Genomic DNA, 19,811 nt, shown 5'->3' with positions numbered 1-19,811 from the left:
AAGCCACTAGAACAATGTGAAGTCTTATGCCAATGGCAACATTTTCTCATCCAGCCCTGCCAACCTTCCTCCCCCTGGTCTTCATTTCTCTCTTGGCTGCACACTCACTACTTCTTTTTCCTTCCTCTCTCTTCGATTTCTTGCTCCCTGGTAAATTTTTTTTCTCTGTGTCCGCGCACGAGAGGGGGATTTTTCTTAAAAGCAGTTGCAACAGTGAGGAGTGCTGGCGAGGGAGGAACATAGAGAGAGGCTGTATTGTTTCGCCACACTAGTTCCCTGTGTGGCTGTCAGCCCCCCGTAGGAGCTTTAGGCATGGTATCCATGTGCTCAGCATATGGTGGGTGCAGGACGCACATCTGGAAAAGACTGAAGTGGTCGGTGGAGGGCTTGGAACTGAAAGGTGAAGAGCTAGCACTGGGGAGTCAAAGGTTCAAATCAAACACAGATTTCATCAATTGGCTTTAACATTTTGTGACTAAAAAAACAAGACTGTGTACATTGTTTTTGAGGGTTATAACTGTCGCAGCAAGTCCTTTACTAGACATCTTCTTCCCCTCTCTGCAGCTTTATAAGTTAATATAAGAGTGTGTCATAGATGTAGGGACGTCTCTCAGTGGACAGAGACGGCACTCAGCCACCACACATAGTCCCGCCCTCAAAATTTTATGGAGTTTTCCCGAGACACTAGTCTGGGGTTGGGCTTCGAGTCCCACAAAAATACATTAAACTCGAGCATACAGAATGGGGCCAGGAAAATGGACCCTTAGTCAGCACTTGAGGGTTACTTCACCTTGTGTGTTTGCTCTTTGCAGTTGAGGTGCATCTTGGGACATCATGAGATAGCTAAACTGGGTTTCAAGCAGAGGCAAGTAAGGCTTCTGATAAATATAAGAGAAGAGAAGAGAATTATGCAAATTCAAAATTTGACATCAGAGTGTATCTTCCATGAGGCAAGAAAAGTGATCTACAGATCTTAACCTCTGTTCCTGACTGAAGGTTAATTCCTATTTGTGCACTTAATGGGGTCTCAGCTGCACATTTCTCTGTGGCACTATAACACAGCATAGTAATTCAGCACTGGAATGGAATGAGAGAGGTCAAAGGTGGGTCTGCTGAGGGGAAATAGCTGAAGAAGGCAGGGAAAGGCGAGTTGATATAGTAACCGAGCATGTCTGACTCTATGAGAATGCCTGCGATTGACACCTTTAAACAAGTCGTATTTTAGAAAAGCGATTATTACACCAACATATTTTCTTGGTGAGATTGTGTTGCCACGGCCACAGAGGTTGTCTGTGTAGGAGAGGAAAGTGTGTGACATGAAGGAAGAGAGGAGGAGAGGTACAGCAGAGGGAAAACAGACAGCCCCTGCACTTTTGGACATGAAACCCCAGAGTTGCCTCTGTCTCATATTACCAGAATCTGGAGGTGGAGCATGGGGAGTGTTGTTGTCAAACTACAGCAAAACTGTAATATGCACTACCATGGCTACCATGTGCATAAATATTGATCCCTGGTCTTGAAAAACAAACCTAAGTAACACAATAAAATAAAAGTATAATAGAAATAACAAAACATTACCTTTTCTCATCCTTTGATGCACAACACTGCATCCAGCATTAAAAAAAGTAACTTTCTGATAAATAGTTACTCATCATAGTGTCAGCTGCTTTGTGGTTTGGGTGTGTACTGAACCTTTAATCTTTAAATGGGCCCTATCTATTATCTCCTCAGGAAACTTAAGTACAACTGTCTTTCTTTTTGTAAATAGGTTAAATTGCAGGTCACAGTAACTTACATTGTTTCACTTCTTTTCAAAAGATTTTATTTCCTCTTTCAATTTCAACTCATTTATGTAAAGAGGCAGTTTAGACCTGGAGGGGCTTTTAGTGAGAGTATGAAAAGATAACCCTGACTCGCTCAGGGGAGGAATTAATCTCCACTTCATGTATTGACTTGTTGGGAGCTATACATCTAACTGAAATAATTGGAGTGTTGGAACATTTACAGCTATGACTGGAATGTGCTGTTTCGGAAGGTATGAAGCACAGATGGGAGGTGAGCCACAGGCAGGAGACACTCGCAAAAAAAACCTTATCCCCCTTATCGCTCCAAATGGGTCAATGATTCAAAACAGTTGAAGAGTGAGTGATTTTCAGACACTGTAAAGAAACTGATCACAGGGTGGGTTTATCCGATAGATAGAAAGATAGAAACACTGTGGTATTTGAGTTTCAAAACTGTGCTGTTGCTTCACAGTCTCTGGACCGATTAGTTGAAACAGTTGAGCAACAGTGATACACCTGAAGGTACGTTTTCAGAAACACTATTACGCTGACTGCATAATGACTGCAGAGGCAAGACCCAACCTGTGAAAGGTGTTCCCTGCATCAGTCTGTTTAGATGAGCTTACTGTGCACACCCTGCTTTGGGAAACAGGATTGAGGGTGGAGGGATCATCATGTCTAAAAAAGAATTTAATAAACTAAACAAACATAAAGTAGAGTAGAATTTCTTACAATGTTACAGACAGCTTCGTGGCATGTGATATTTATCCATACACACACAGGGCATTGCTATGGAAACATCCCTGCAAGTACCTACCTCCTTGCTTATTATGTTGCTATAGCAGCCATCCCAGAATAGTCTCTTTTTTTCTCCCTCGTGTTCGTGACTCACAACTTGCAGTGGAAACCACAGTTCAGTCGGTCTCTTATTCCCCTTTTCTCCCCCTTGCATTCTTTTCTTACCAAAGGCACAACTCGCTCTCCTGAATCATCAGTGTGTTTATGCGTGTGTTTGTGTGTGTTGAGTAAGGGAGCCCACACTGCGGGGAATTCCAAAAAGATTACTGATGATCAGTTACTATGGTGATAGTAAATATCAGGCAGCGTGACCTGTGCCATGCAAGATATTGTATCTTGAGTACTGCACACTGTCATTAGCTGTGTGAGTGTGATTTCTTTGTGGCTGTAATCTCTCCATGGACACACTCAGCTCTCAGTGGGTACTTTATGTCCACTTTGTTTTGAGAACTTCCAGCTTGTGTATTCACAGGGCTCCAGGGGCGGCGGATCACAACATCACATGTATGGGAATATGCTGCATCCAGTGTAACAAATAATACAAGTGGGAATTGAGTTGAGGATGAATTTTCTTTTGCCAATGTGTTGAACAGGAACATTGTGGATTTGTTGTAGTTTCTAATGAATGTGATCAAGATGAAGGAAATCCAATTATCAGTGCTAATTAAATTAACTTAAATTACATTTTAAAAAGGGCTTCAATAGTTGATGAGGCGGTTTCCTAGCTTTCACAGCTTTACACAGGAGGTTTTCCAATTATATTTAAAGCTTCACTGGTTTCTGTTTAAGAGAAAAAGGCAAAGTCAATAAAAGTTAAAATGAGACATTGCAAGTAACTGCTCTGTGTTCAAACAGCTATAAATCAATATTCTTATCATGATTATGCTTCAAATTGCAAAGTGATAACAATGAGATGTTTTGAAACAGGCTGCTTGTGATGACCTTTCAGAGAATTATCACCTGACTGTTCAGCTGGCCTCGGTTTTAAAGTGAGTTCCTGCTCTTTGTTTAAGCTAAACTTAACTATACATACATTGTTGGTCCCTGGCACCGCCCTCTCAGCATCGTTTTTGCCTGCAACAAACAGCTGTTTTTTTTGACTGAATTATGTAATCTACAACAATCTATGAAATGAAATTGTGTTATAGACAAATGATAACATGTATCATGTTTTGTGTAAAGTTAACTTACCTTTAACTACAGTATATCCCTGTAAAAAAAAATACAGCGGAGCAACAGGTGCAATATTTTCCTCTGAGATCTTCTGGTAGCATCAAGAATAAAGTAGCAGTCATTTGGCAACATTCTTCAAATGCTACTGAATTAATTGAAAACCCTTCACTGCTCATAGAAGAGCAAATAGTTTCAGACGTTAATCAATGAGGTAAAAGTAAGAAGTTGTGTTTGCCTTTCTTGATGACACTGAAAAAATAGCCTGCAGCAAAGAAAAGTTGAAATTCAGGTTATTCATTTTTAAACAGTAATCATATACCTATTCCTTTTCCTTTTCTTTTCTTTTCCCACCCATATTTTATTACAGTGCATGGAATCATATCACAATGCATTGCGTTGATATGATTTAATTTAGGTTCGGCTCACAATGCTACATAAATGCTATGTGGATCTGAAGATTTCTTAGCTTTTTAAAGTTATCTTTACCAACATGAAGAACACTGGCTGAATTTGTAAAATGTTTCCTCTGACATTCTGTTAGACTGACAATGGTTGTTTGACAGTGTTTATCTCATTGTGTCTTCAGCATTGGCTGCTCAAACCCTTCACAACAACATTGACAATGTTGCATTGTGTGAAAAAAATACAATGAAGTTGGTTTACAAAGAAGTCTTCTATTTACACACAATCTGGTTTGTGTAGTTAAGTGCCTGCTTTTAACAATGATCCTCCCAAAAGCAAACTGGACTGGACTGAACTTTTGGGTTTACTGACATTCTCAAGGGAACACAAATGTAGCAAATAAGAGCAGTCTCACTGAAAGCAGACACTTTGAATAGGTTTGCTGTTAATGTAAATCACTATTTTGTTTACGATTTCAACCAATGCCTTCATTTAGGAATAATGGATTATTAAATTACACAAACACAGCTCCTAAATACATGACACATGCATATTTCCGAACCATTTAAGTTTGACTTTTGCAGCAGACACACACAAGAATAAAAAGATCAGCAAACACTGAGCTACTTTATCAAGCGTAGATTATTTGGTATCAAAACCTTCTATTGTATCTCATGTTCTCACAAATGATCTTGATGACTAATTCAAATGGGCCATTTGCTAAGTACACTGCCCACATTATCTGGATTTTAAAAGAATTCCAATTCCAGTGACATTTTGCAAATATGATTCAACAATTGTGTCTTTCCTGACCTTGTTCTATGCTACTTTCAAAACTATTTTTTGAGTTAATAACTGTCTCTCTCTCTCTCTCTCACTCTCACTCTCTCAGTCTCTCTCTCTCAGATAATTCCTTTGTGTCTGATTAAACTGCGTTGCACAATCAAATGTGCAGCTCCCACCCATCTGGCTCTCATGACTCTGGGCAGAGCCAAATAGTTGCTCAAGCATGTTTGATAGAATTTAAATAATCATACCATATCACAAGTTAGAGTTTTGCTCAGTGCCATGTGATTTGTCTTCTCGTGCAGGAGACATTAATCACACACAGACGTACACACATACATGCACAACCTCATTTGACCCTCCATCCATCTAATCCTCTGATTTTCCTTTCCTCTATAGTTTGAGCTTCCCTGTTTTCATTGTAGTCATGGGCCGTGACTCATCGCACGTCTGAGCCAAACTATTTGCGTTGGTTCACACTGGCTGACACACCTAGGACCAGGAAACACACCCATTCCCACATATCCTTGTATTCATGACCTGCCATGAAGCAGTCACAGGCACAGAGGATTGAGTCAATAAAAACATGCACTAGACGTGCAAAATATTCAGGACATGGCGCAGATGTTTTGTTTTATGGCCATTGCACAACCCACATTTTAGTTGTCTCTTAACTCGTTCTCTAACTCTTCTACCTCCAACTTCAGCTGTTAATTTATTTTGACTTCACAAGTGTGAAATACAGTGGCAGAGACAGCTCATTGCAACTCAAGAAAATGTGCAAATTGACAACACAAGCAAAAAAACGTTTTGTGTGTCTATTTGGTTGTGATGTGTGTCTGCAGTGCATTTGGGTATTTGGTTGTTTGTTCATGTGTATTTTTTTGAAGCTGCAATGGAGTTAGACCTTGGCCATCGTAGCTTCTCAATAACGGTAGCTTTCTAAAAATCGTTTTCACCTCATTAGTTTAAGAAAGTATAAGTGGAAAACAAATATGGTTCTTCTGCAGTAAAGTAACACAGCGGGGAAAGTGTTTACTGTGGGGTTGTTATGTGACCATAAACATTGGAAAACCTGCAGAAAAGTCGTTGAGCAGCACAAAGACGGGACAGGAGTCCTGCTGTTTACACACGCACACTTCATAGGAGTTGTCTGTCTAGAAGCAGCAAACTCTCAAAGCTGAAACTTCTTCAAAGGCAACAACGCAGCCACACCTCAATGATAAGTCAAACATGCGTGAAACTGAGCAAACAGGTACAGTAGCAGGTCACTTTGTGTGCCGAGGATAACCAACACACATCTATAGCAATTACAAAATGTGTATATATATATGTATACGTATAGCACATTTCAACAAAAAGGCAGTATATCAGTAATCCTGTTAAATTGTAGAAGCAAGATAATGCAAAACATAAGCATTTAGCAGGAAATTTAAAAGAATTACATAGAGAATAAAAAATGAAAATAAGATGATAATTGTGGCAGACCTGTTGTTGTCTGGGCACTCTTTCTATGAATGTAGAGCATAAAAAACTGGCAGTACATCTCCGTTATTAGGTTTGACAAAAAGCAGAGGTCTGGATGGTTCATAACGTACAGCGGTAGATTAGAAATGTAGTTTGGCCAAACCATTCAGTGCTTTGTAAAAACAAATAGAAAATAAATATCTCAGGATGAAAAAGCAGCACCATACATGTAGAAGACAGTGAAGTAAATGTCAAGAGAGTGTTTAGTGATAAGAGCCGATGCTGGTGTCGATATCACCTGAACGCTCCAGAGATTTGTGTTGTTGTGCTGCAGAGGCCTCATCTGAAAAAGGCTTTGTTATTAGGGTTAGGCTGCATTTTTAATCAGATGCAGCTTTCTGCTCGATTTTTTAGAGACACCCTAAAAACATCATGTTATTTGTCAAATCAGCTGAAGATGAATGCATCACTATTGCCAGATGTATGATAATTATCATATTTGTACAATAGTTTTGCCTTCTGTACGATCAATAACAGATGATGTATGATAATTTGATTATTTTGAGACACTTATTATTATCAGTTGTAATCTGGATAGTAAAATATGGATCACGTCTGTATTTACACATCTTTTCTGATGTGATGTCTTTTCAGCCCATCATGCTTGTGATGATAAACGAGACCGTCGCACCGTGAAGCCATATCCCGCTAGCTTAACACAAGTCTTTCCTGTGCCATGTTTCAAAATGAGAGCCTTGTGCCTAAATCACTTCGAAACATCACTATTGAGCGTCCTATCCTTCCTCTGGTAGTGTTGGATAATTTTCCTCAAAATACGATGATTTTAAAATTCTGGTACGACACTTTAACATTTCCCATCTGGCAACGCTGAAATGCATGGACACATTGTTTCAAATCCTGCTGAGACATAAGTCCTTTGAATGATGTGATATAAATTAATATATAAACATAGCAAGTGTCCTCTGCTGCCAATAGGAGGTAAAGGTGTCACTGACCTTTACATTTGTTTGCTTTAAAAGATTGTTACAGTCCAAAGAGTGAATACCACATACATTCTTTGGGGGTCTCTGCTTATCTTAGTTGGGAATCCTCCTTTACTTTTATCTCTGTGTGCACACACATGCACACACAGAATGACACACTTACACAAACACGTAAACAAACAGTGGGTCCTCCCTCTGAGGGAGAGCTGACCGCTGTTTGGAGAGAAAACTAAATCAGAACTCTCTGCCATAATGGTGTGATGTGGTAATATTAAAATGTGTGTGCGCGCGTGCGTGCATGCACGAGGCACGCGGGCACATGTACGTGTGTGCCACTCCCTGCTCGTACCCCGCAGAGCCACGGAGTTACTTCCTCTGTTCCCTCCGCTGCTCGCAGCACATTGTTTCCAGTGTCTCACCTCACAGAGCACGTGGTTGCGAAATGTGGACAAGGAGGTGAGGAGTGCTTCGAGGACGCTGAACTTTGACGTGAGAGTTGAACAAGCACACACAGAGGCCACGTTCACCAACACACACGTACAACACACGCATCCACAACACACAGGACAGCCCATCTGAAGTTTGCACACACGGAAACCAGGGTTCCACATGTATATGTGAGTATAGAGTTGTGGTTTGGTTTAATATTCACTCAACTGTAGCTAGGAAACACTGCAAGTTATTGCTGAGTGTGAAAATGTTAAATGTAAAGTCACAATTGTTTCAACAAATAGTTAGAACGAAAGCAGAGACAATTCAATAAGTTAGCTTAATGTAATGGTTAAAATGTTTGAAATAGTTAGCTAGAAGATATGTATTCATGGTTAAATACTTATACAGAATTAATTAACATTTAAAGCAATGAATATGCCAAATTGTTTAGAATTGTTAAGTAAAAGTAATGGATAAATACTTGATAAAGTTTACTTAGAGTAATTAATAAATGTTCGATATAGATAACTTAAAGTAATTGCAAAATAATTGAAATAGTTAGCCAGAAGTAATGGATTTAATATTGAATGTGATGGATAAATAGTTTGAGAATATTAAGATTTGATATATTGAAAATGACATGGTAAATAGTTGAGATAGCTAGCTTAATGTAATGGATAACTATTTAAATTTAAAGGTCCAGTGTGTAAGATTTAGGTCAAAGGGAACTATTGGCAGAAATTTAATGTAGAATAATTATGTTTTCACTAGTTCGTTTCATCTAAATTGTATGAATTGTTGTTTTCTTTACCCCAGAAAGGGCCCTTTATATTCAAATACTTTATATTTACATCCAGGGGACCCTCATTACGGAGGCCGCCATGTTTTTTTTTACATTAGTCCAGACTGGACAAACTAAACACCTTTTGAGTTTTTATGACAATTAAAGGCTGCCACAGGTTCTTTTTCATGTGGTGAAGTGAGGGGTGTTTAGCTGCAACATGCATTTTCAACAACAAGAAATAATTCTACACACTGTACATTTAATATATGATTAATTGAAAATGTCAGGAATAAATTATTTAAATATTATTATTGTTATTAATGTATATATTTAACTCTCAAAGCTATGAATTAATTATTTAAAAATGTTAGGATATGATACATTGAAAAAGGCCCTGAAAAATGGTTGAAATAGTTAACTATAAGCAATGGGTAGCTAAATGGTTTAAATGCTTAATAGCAACAAATTCTCAAAGTAATGGATACATGGCTAAAGCAATAATAGAGAAATGGTTGAAATGGTTCAACATGATCGAACAGAAGTTGAAATATTGATAGTTAAAGTGATGTATGGTAGAAAGATAAAAAAACTGGATATGTGATTAAAAATATAAAAAACATGGATAAATGGATGAACTTCTGCTTCTCCACATTTGAACATGGCAACCTAAACTGTGAGAGTTCCGCTCAGTGATAAAACCATCATAACAATATTCACATTTGAAAATGTGAAAACATTTGAAACATGGCAGATGGTGTTCATGAGGAAGTTTCATTTACAGGGCTGGGTGGCATCATGAGACAACTTAAACATTGTTTTAGTTACTGAAATCATATTTTATCTGACATTTTCATTCATAAGCCTGTAAGGTGTCATTTGCTGACCCAATATTACCTGTAATCCCAGGCTGAATAACCCTGAGGCCACACCCAATATGCCACTGTCTCAGCGCCTCATGGCATCACTTTCATTTCTCCACTGCGATGAAACGGATGTATTGTACATATTCAACTTCACCATTGCACAACTCTTTTGTTTTGAGTTTTCTAGAGCAAAAGTTTGAAAGTGTAGAATAACAAGTTTTTTTTTTAATATTCAGAGTGAGTCAGTTTGCTTTAACTTGTCCTGCACCATAGCTTGTAGAGACAAGACTTGTATGTCTGTGTGGAGACTAAAATTTGATCCATGGTAACATTTTGAGAAAGGGAAAAAAAAACTTAAATATTGCATCGTGGATGTAAAGTATTCTTAAAAAACTTGAAATGAACTTAAGACTTAGACTTTAACAAAATCTTGTGACACTGACTATTACAAAATAATGCAGGGAAGACAGAATAGTACTTATACAAAAAACTTTTCAGATTACATTTACAATTGCTGTTTTCATCTGAGTGTGATGAAGTGTGATGAAAAATTACATTTTTAAGTATGCTTCCATAAACTTTAAAAAAAAATCCAAAACAGAAATAAAGTTATTTAATATAAAACATGCAGCTTTTCCAATTCAAAAAGATTGGGTTCATGGTGGGCCTTTTATAACAAAACAAAGAGAAACACATAAAATCCAATCATGTAAATAGACATTTTACTCTTCGTAAGTAAAGGACTCCTTCCCTGAGTCATTTTGTTAATGATCACTTTCTGTGAGTTTGTGTGCAGTAATTTAGATGCTGTAATAACATGTTTATGTCATTGTCTATCATATGATAACCATTTTGTGGTGTGTTACCCTGCTTACTTCAATCTGATTCTGAAACATGAGACAAAAACTGATGAAAAACTATTTGAGTTAAAAGTTAGAAGTTTTTTTTAATATGTCATAGAAGGAAAAGGGGAACAGGAACAAGAATAAGATTTAGTGGATTTTGACTGTTAACTGCCTTGCAGAGATGTATAAGCATTTATGCAAGGCAGTTAAAGGCTAATCCCAGTGTATGCATGTATAGTGAGGTGTGTTGTGTGCCTTGAATTAGCTCAAAACAGTCAGAAATCTTTTCAAGTTTTGTATTATTGTTGGCAGCAATAATGGAGCAAAAATATCCAAAGCCATTCCAAAAAAACCCCTGTCACATTAGGATTAAAATATCTTCTCAGTTATCGATCACTTTGACCGTTTAAGTGCTTTTGATAACAGCACTTTCAAAAGCACAGACTGCTGTGAAATAAACAGATTTATTCATCGAAATTTAATTTAAGGCATTTTACAATGAATGTGTTTTAAAACAGAAGTTACTTTTCCTGTTCCAAGTCATCGGAGAGCCCTGTGTGAAGCAGTGGGTGGTCCCAGCTGCTGAGGACCACTCCCTCGCACCGGTTCCCTCCCCTGCATTCCCCTCCCTCTGCAAAACAGGAGTCCTACGCAGCTCCCTGTCCAACCTCTCTGCTCAGCCCAGACGTTCAGCCACACAGAAGAAAAAGTTAAAATCAACTCACATCAGAGAAGGGAGGGAGAGAGGGGGAGAAAACGCCCTGGAAACTTGGTTGATCGAGAAAAAGGAAAGGAGTGACAGAATCCTAACAGACTGCAAAGCTGTGAAGAAGTGCTTTTGGACTGGGGACTGGACACGTTTTTCCAGGATGCTCAAGTTGGTGTGAGGCTTCTTGGGCGCACAGACTGCGCAAAGGTAAAGATGCAAATTTTTATTACCTCAGACTGAAGTGAATGAGTTTCTGAACTTTGTTTCTTATTGTGCTTTACCTAAAAAGTGATTGTAATTATAGGACTTCATTCACACGAAGTTCAATAACTAAATTGCACTAGTATCAAAGTTGTGAATTCAACTTTCCTGAACTTTTCCAGTGGGTGCTAGAGGTTGAGACTGTGTATCAGTTGTAGCGTTAGAGTGACTTTGTCCTACTTTATAACTCCTGTGGTATACTATGGTTTGCCTATAGGGGAATTTTGCTGTGGTGTTTACCTTTATAAATAGAACACTTGAAATGTTGCTTGAGAGTTTCTGTGATATTTGAAAGTGGCAGCAATGTGGATATCATAATAACCTTACTGATCTAAAATGGTGCAGCACATGAGCAGTGGGTGTGTACCCACAGCCACCACATGAATGCAGACTTGAATGCGCACTTCACTTTTCCTTCAACTGCACACAAAGCTTGTTATCCAAGGTGCATAAAATTGCGGGACCAACCATTTTAAAGAGAATATAGAAGACCCATATATGAACGTAGTCCCTTTAGATGAGGAGAGTTAATATCTCATCACTTTTTCTTTGTGTAGTGTAATTTGACTGTTGTGCAAAGTGGTTTGCCTTTATATATATACATTACGCTTTTGTTTTGGATAACAAACATTTTTACATCTGTAGTATCCCGCACACTATGAAAAAAAAGATAAATGGCAAAGGGGCTGATGTGAGGGTTGGGTTTATTTGCGTTGATTATATTGCACAGGTGTTTTTCTTGTCTGTCCAGCACCTTTTGCTGAGACTTAAATTAAAATATAAAGGTACTTCCCTCTGTAAGCCTGCAGCAACAAGCTTGGGTGTGGATTCCTCTCCTTTACCTCACTCCACCCCCTCCTTTTTTTCTCCCTCCCTTCTTGCTTCGCTGTCTCCTATAAGAGGCACACCCTTTACAGCAAAAAAATAAAAAGAAAGGAAAAAAACTCATACATGCTGCAGACAGTCGTCACATCCAATGGTCATTGATTGAGTTTCCTGGGGCCTAATCATATCTTTTTCTTAACCTGTCCACTTAGTTGTATAGAGGGCTGTCATAATGAACTTTTAAAATCTCATATATTGGTCTTTTATGTAGTCTTTTTTTGTGGAATGTGGTGATTTTTTCTCAAGGTTGATATGATATCAGTTGTTTCACCTCCCTCCAGCTCAAGTTCAAAACTATCAGTGCTGATTCGCAGTGAGGCGTATATTTTTCACTATGGCTTAGTTTTTAAAGTCTTTGGCAGACAGATATTTCTCTCTGTGACTTTTACCTTGGTTCCTTTAACCTGAGCTCCTGGCCAGAGTGTGTAGGAGAGGAGAGTGAGGAGACGAAGAGCAGGGGGGGAATAGCCAGAGACTGAGTTAGTGAAGGGGGATGGGCGGGGCGGGGGCGAGGAGGGGAGTAATGGAATGTAGTGGTTTGGAAGGACAAGCTAATTGAAAACAGGCTTGAGGCGTAGAGGGGGACCAAAAAACTTCACACATTTGCAGAAAGAGAGAAATTTGTTTTATAAAGCCAGAAGTTGAAGATTTTTGTTTTTCTGCTGTTTATATATTTTTAATGCATAAACGGCATCTTTCTAGGTGTGGTTCAAACGAGAATCATCATCGTCTGGTCTGCATTTCAAGTGCATATGTTCATGTACAGGAAAAAGCCGATAAAAACAGGCATAATCCTTCGTTGAATCTTACTTGAAAGTCAAATTTATTTGTGTGCAGTTGCCTGTCCTCCACAGCTCTCTGCCTCAGCCACACCCAAGAGTCATTTAGAGGAGTGTTAGAGAGAGCTGCTTTTTGCTCTGCACAGACTTTTCTAAAATGCACACTTAACTCATGCCTAATGCCCTATAGCTGTGAGTGTCTGGCATTTCTCAAATTTCACTTGTCAAGGTGATTGATTGTGACACAGACTGCTTAAAAAGCCAAATGGTCTAGAGGGCCACAAGGTCTTTGGGTAGTAGGTTGTCATTTAAGTTAAAATATGTTTAGTGTTCAAAACATTTCAAACATTCATGTTTTACCTGGTGATGACATGGCACGTACTGAGTTACAACAGGTAGAGTGTTTTACTGCAAGAATAAATACAGAACTAATGTTTCAAGGAAGGAAATTTTCAGAAAGGGTTCCTGACTGTGAGCTGCTAAAATGCTTAGTTCGGCCTTATGTTATTAATACTGTTTATTTAAATACATTAATATTATCACTGTGGCAATGTTGAGGCTATGTTACTGCAAGATGTCACTTAAATGAATGCCATACATTTGTAATGTTAAAAAAACCACACTGAAATTTTGAAGAAGCTTTATCGATAAAATCTTGCTCAGTCATCATGGCAGATATCCCGCTGTGACATTATTGATTATTTTGTTGCACTTGCCAACCATGTGATAAATAGCATCTTTACTCTCCTGAAGTAAAGGCCATGTGTCACAACAGTTTAGAACCTCAGTCCGATCATGTCAAAAATATTTATCAAAGCATTTCACCATGCCAGTGTGAAACGGAAAGAAACTGGTCTCTCGCACACTTCCTCTCCCATTTCCTCATGGGTTTGTTGATTGGGTGGTTGGAAGGAGGAACCACATGGATGGGCAAAGAGAGGTGGATGTAATGAATAAACTGAAAGAGGGGAGGGTGAATGAAATAAAAACTATAGCTTTTTTTCCAGAAGCAAAGCTAGGCTCTTGGACATCCGGAAGTCCTAGTTGACTCACTGAAGTCCCACCCTAAAGACTGGTTAAATAAAACAATTGGGAACATGTAGATACACAACTGTACCAGTGAGGGAAGTTTACTTTTCTTACAACTGCAAATAAACATCAAACAGTAGAGTGCGATTTTAGTCTTTCTATGCAATCCACTCAGCAGCCACTCCCTTCTCATCCATCCACTGCTGGTTTGGAATGTTTCAGCATTTCCTCAGTATGCTCTATGGAGTGCCTATCAATTAGCACCGGCTGCCTTGTTGTGTTTGATAGTGGTTTGAGAGGTAAAATGAGACAGATCACAAGTCACACTGAATACCCACCCATGCCTATGCATAAATAAATTCACACTTCATTTTAGCTTCAAGCTTGGTGTGACTTTAGTGAGCATGGAATTTTAAAAAATGGATGAAAATAATTTTCTGATAAATAAGTAACTTTCACCGGTGCGCCGCCAAACATATGTGCTACAAAACAATCCAAAAACAATAAGACTTACATAACTATTGCGGTACTGCACTGCCTGGTGTCCGCCCACTTACTGTCTAACCTGCACCCCACCCCCCTCAAACACTATTATGTTGCCATGCAAAAGGGTTGACATGTAGCATCTGTTACAAAGAATCACTTTGGAATGAGGCACACAAAATGTCAGGGCAGCAGGACATGGAATGTAAATTTAGAAATGCAGCTTTGTTTAGGCTTTCTTTATCTGGCACAAGATTCTCAAGGACTGCACTCCTCAGAATCCAACATGCATGTGTTCTAAACAACTCTACACTGGTGTGGTGTGAATACAGTCACTAACCGAATGCATATGCTTAAAGTTATACAACTAGCTAAGGTAATTATCTGTCTATATACACATTCTGCTGCCATTGGATCCATCTAGCCCTCCTCTTAAGTTTCTTGCCTCCTGCTCCATGAATGGACTTGCATTTGTTCTTGTTCAAACAACAGCTGTAGACTGAAACAAATCCTGACCAAATTGCCAAATTAAATTGAGTTAAGGTCAGTCAGGGCCTATATAAGGCTGTTATGGATGTCTGCAAACCTCAAATGATATCATAAGTATGTGACAGAGCTGTAAAAAATTCACCCTATTTCACTTTCTCTCACTCTAGTTCAACTATTTATGCCATATATGTCACCATCAGATATATTGCTGTGTTTTTCTTCATCCTATATTTCATGTGCTGTTTTTTGACTCTGAAACTGCCCATAAGACCCAGTCCAGGATCACTTCTCATTTCAAAACTTCAGCTTTATTCATGTCTAACTTTTGCAAATAGTTACTGTTGTGCTATTTCAATTGTTAAGTCACCTTTTTGTATTGACCAATATAACATGTAATGCCGTAAAATGATTACATGGTGCTCCACAGTTACAGGTTGTGATCGTTGGATGACAAGTAAAAATTTCCCTCTAAAGCACAGAAAGAAAAAATGGAATACACCCTGGGAGAGGAAATTCAAATTGAGATCATCCCTCATTAGATATTTAGGGAAGTAACAGAGAACAATGAGTCATAACAGGAGCCATGAGTTATCTGGCACTTACCACTTCATACAGTATTCAGACTTTCTGCCACTGTGCTTTTGTGAACTTAAGATGAAGATGTATAATTTACATGGAAATCAAGGTATTGTGGAAATGTTCTCTCAGCACAACTCCTGGTCTTGTTTGTGATCTCATAAAAGCAAGAGAAGAGTGTTTTAGGGGTTTTCATTAGTTTTTCCATTTGTTGAACGACTCCTGCCAAAGTCACAATAGCATAATCAGCAACAGGCCAAGTTGGCGTCAGTGGGCAGGCTTTGGTCTTCTGCAGGACTTGTGGTTTGGTTTAGGGCTATGTGGACTATGGAGTGCAAAAAAGAAGCATTTATTTTGAGGCAAATTCCTTTTATATGCGTCACACATGCATGTCCTATCTGCCGGTTTGAGGGATGAGAGAACCCACGGTGGGGCCTGCTGTGTCTCTTTTTGTGTTTATTGCACTTGCTGAGTCAAACTACAATGCAGAGTCGGGAACAGATGGTCTGTTTTGGTTTGACAACACCATTGATTTGGTTACTGCTCCTCTCTCCCTTTTCTCTTTCTACACTGAGGCCTTTTTATTTGCTCCTAATCAAATCGTATCATTCACCAGCACAGCTGTGCCTGATTCACTTATGATTGAGCTTTAATCATTGTCACACTGCTCCTATTTTCTGTCCACTAATTCTATTGGATTTGGCAGTCAAGCAGATTAATTGACTACAACCACTTTGAACAATATCCAGTGTGCTGCGACCTTCTTAAGAGCAAACTAAAAAAGTCTGACATTCAGGTTTGTGCCTTCAATTCAAAGAAGAATATTATGGAATATATGGATATAGATAGTAGTGAGGTGTAGACTGTTATTTGTTTCATCAACCAAATGCTAGCTGAAGTGATTATATTGATGATGATATGGATGATGAAAATGGGATTCATTCAACTTATCATCTCAGAATTCATTTTAGGGTGTGTGTTTCAGGATGCAATCAAAGGTGCATGTCTGACTGAACGTGGCATTTTTGTTTATTTGAGCAGAACCTATAGAGGGGAGAGTGTGGTGAACTGACTGCAGGGGAGTGGGCACTCAGGGTGCAGGGTGGGCAGTTAGAGAGAAATTGGACATTTCTTCGGAGTTAGTCACTGTGGGGAGAGGCTGGGCTCCCTTCCAGCTGGACTGACGACTCTATCAAGGAATGTGTGTGACTGGAGGCCTGGGAGGGGCTGTGCACTGAGCTGCTCCCTCTGTAAGCACAGCACAGAGGTCCGCCTCGTGGACTGTGGTATTCCTACTCTTCACAACAGCATATGATTCTATTTCCTTTCCCTACTGGTGGTGACCATATTTCACTGTGTGTGTGTGTGTGTGTTTATGTATGTTGTCTCAGCAAGGTGTGTACACAAGGTGTGGCAACCTAGTTTTAATCTTTTGAGTATGTTTACTCAGATATGGCTATTGTGAAATATTTCCCATGCATTCAACTACAATTGCTTTTTCTTTCATGATATTTTTTTAAAGTCACCACATCTATAAGAAAATTCAACCAACAAAATAAGTAATGTCTCTTTTTACAGATATGTCAAATACAATTTATCTAATTCTGCTTGGGATAATCTCTGATATAGGCCAGTTCTCACTCATGTCTAACAAAAGCTTTTAAAAAAATGTCCTTCAGTAGACTGTGTACCTGAATGACTCTCCAACACAATCGTCTGATGAATGTGTCTCTGTAACTAGAATATGTGCCAGAGAGTGTACACAGCTGCTGTGGCACAAGTCTCTCTACACAAACATAATGACACCCACATACTAGCTGGCATTTATCTCTGCTCTGTCCCATCCATTTCGGTCTAGGACCAGTTTAAAAAGGCAGTCAAAAACATGGCATTCTTGGGCAAAACTCAAAAGCATTTTACAAGCTCCCTCGTCTCCAATATTACAGCTTTTAAAGGATTTGCTCACTTTCTCTCTACTGCATTAAGTGTTTGGCATAGGTATTTAAAGCCTGACTGTTTAGAAATGGGTTCACTGTCTAACACAGTGATTTGGCATAATTTTCATCATGGTAATGAGCACTTTAGTGTAGTTAAAATAGGGCACAGAAGAGGGGGACGTTAATGATGGGGTTGGAAAGCCTGTCTGAGAAGATTTTTTCTGAGGGACATGTTCCCACCGGTAGATGCCTGTCTCTATACACATCAAGTCTGGTTCTGTTCATGCTGAGACTGACAATAAGAAGGCTTTGTTTCACAGTAAAGTCAGTGGGTTGAAGCAATAATACTTGTAAGATTTTGAGGTAGTTACAGCGGGTAAAAGTAACAATGACTTGGAATGCAGAATTAAAACATAGTATCCACACAATGAATACAGTTGCAACAACATGCTATGCTTCTCACTTAGTCGAGCAATATAAGTAGGACAGAGGCATTCACATACATATTTTAGAAAATATTTCCTTAACAATTCCTCTACACCTGCATTTGCTTAACAAAACCCTGGATATATAGTGTGTTAGTGTGTCCGCCTACCTCCTCCTCCTCTGCAGCCATGCCAAATAAGAACCTGAATGCATTAATTTAAAGGGTGTTTTTGCATAATCACTTGCTGGTGTCAACGTTACTATTGGTTGGTTAATTATTAGACTGTGATGGCTCTGATTAATTATGGAAGGTCCATTGAGCATATACACTAAAATACAGCAAGTAAATACTGATTGAATGTGGCGCTATTTCATATGGGGACACAGCTCTCAATGCAATAGTCACCTGTACCCTTAAACATTGTGTTTTTGCACAAGAGCTGGATGATGAATTCAGGATATATTTACTTTGTATTGTCAATGATAATTTGATTTGTTAAATCATTGTAACCAAACTCAACTCAACAATCTCCTTGTTGTTTTTGTCAGCAGAAGTCAAGAAAGAAAAAACACAGCAGCAGACTGAAGCCCTTGGCATTGCTTGAGCAATCCAAGGTAAGTGTCCTTAGACTTGATGCAAAAGATTCACACACATTCACTACACAGACATCAAACCTCTGTTTTAATGTTTGTTAAAAAGCCTATTCTGAACCTGGAAGGTTATGCCACTGTCATTCAGCTGTGAAAGGCATGTCTTGTAGAAACCTGACACTTCTCTGCCTCTACTCCCTGTGCCTCCTCTTGCTCCCCTCCTTCTTCCCCAGTGACCACCTGTTCTAATCGGACCCCTTTCCCCTTCTTATGAAACAACTTTACCAAAAGCCCGCCAAGAGCACATTGTTTGTAGTCAGCATAGCAAGCTAGCTGAAACCAGCCTCTGTAGGCCAATAACACGTCATAAGAGAGGCTTATCCAGAAATGTTCTGTGGTTGCACTCTGCTTAACAGAAGCTTTTGTTTCCCCTACTGTCCCCTTATCTCCCCTAGCTCAATACACATACACACACCTTTTTCCAAAATTCTCACTTTGTGTGTCCTCTAAATATGTTTCAGATGACATCACTAATCAAATTCAAGGACATGTGATGCCAGGAATGTCCCTGACTGACATGGAATTCAGAGAAATGAAAGGGAAAGAATAGAGGACTGGTTAATTGTCTTGTTGCCTGATCGCTTTGAGTAGCAGACCATCTTATGATCTCAAGAACAGAGCCTTATTTATTTAGCATCTGTTTACAACACAACCCTAAATCTTAAATCTAATCATATGATGTTTTTGGATTATTATTTGGATTAATCTTTTCTCTAAACTAATTTCTGCCATGTTATGGCAAAATCTAAGCTTGTTTAAAAAGAGGGCTCACTTGAGACAAAGTTTATACAAGAATGAATGAATGGATTGGGAATATTCAGGATGCCCCATGCAGTACTTTAAACATTTTAAGAAGACTCATCAATGACTCTTCGGTCCCAAATTCTCAGGTCTACTTGGCTGCATTACCTGTTCTTCTCTGCTGATGTGTATGCTAACATTTTACAGAGCCATTTCACAACCATACCACCCCCGTTTGCTCACTTTCTATCAAGCTAACTTTCCTTTTTTTTTTACAATTTCCATTTCTTTCCATCTTCCCCCTAAGTTCCTTCCTTCCAGTGTCAGCATTGATCTTTATGAGTTAATTGGAAAAGGTGGACCCAAACCCCTCACCACCCCAGCCCCATTTTGACTTTTCTGCTGTATTTGATGCATTTAATGTGATGGATACTGAGGTCTTGAAAAGATTTGTTTCAAGCTTCAGTCAAGTCATACTAGCCGACAAATTAAATTAATGGATGGGAA

At 38.9% G+C, this 19,811-nt stretch overlaps 1 protein-coding gene across 2 annotated transcripts in view; it reads left to right on the top strand.

Annotated features, from left to right (window-relative positions):
• The first annotated feature begins 7,925 nt into the window (after nucleotides 1-7,925).
• Nucleotides 7,926-19,811, top strand: part of ahnak (AHNAK nucleoprotein) — a 35,267-nt gene continuing 23,381 nt past the window's right edge. The window contains exons 1-3 of one of the 2 annotated variants that reach the window (XM_020098687.2): nucleotides 7,926-8,031; nucleotides 10,857-11,254; nucleotides 18,465-18,527. The gene's annotated coding sequence lies outside the window, so the exon portion shown is untranslated. Of the gene's footprint in view, nucleotides 8,032-10,856; nucleotides 11,255-18,461; nucleotides 18,528-19,811 lie in introns of those variants that run through there. The other variant, XM_069531931.1, reaches the window with a different exon arrangement.

The sequence above is a fragment of the Paralichthys olivaceus genome, chromosome 9 (genome assembly GCF_024713975.1).
Source record: "Paralichthys olivaceus isolate ysfri-2021 chromosome 9, ASM2471397v2, whole genome shotgun sequence".
NCBI classification, from domain to species: Eukaryota; Metazoa; Chordata; class Actinopteri; order Pleuronectiformes; family Paralichthyidae; genus Paralichthys; species Paralichthys olivaceus.
Note: the sequence above shows the minus strand (reverse complement) of the source record. Positions and strands in the feature narration are given on the sequence as shown.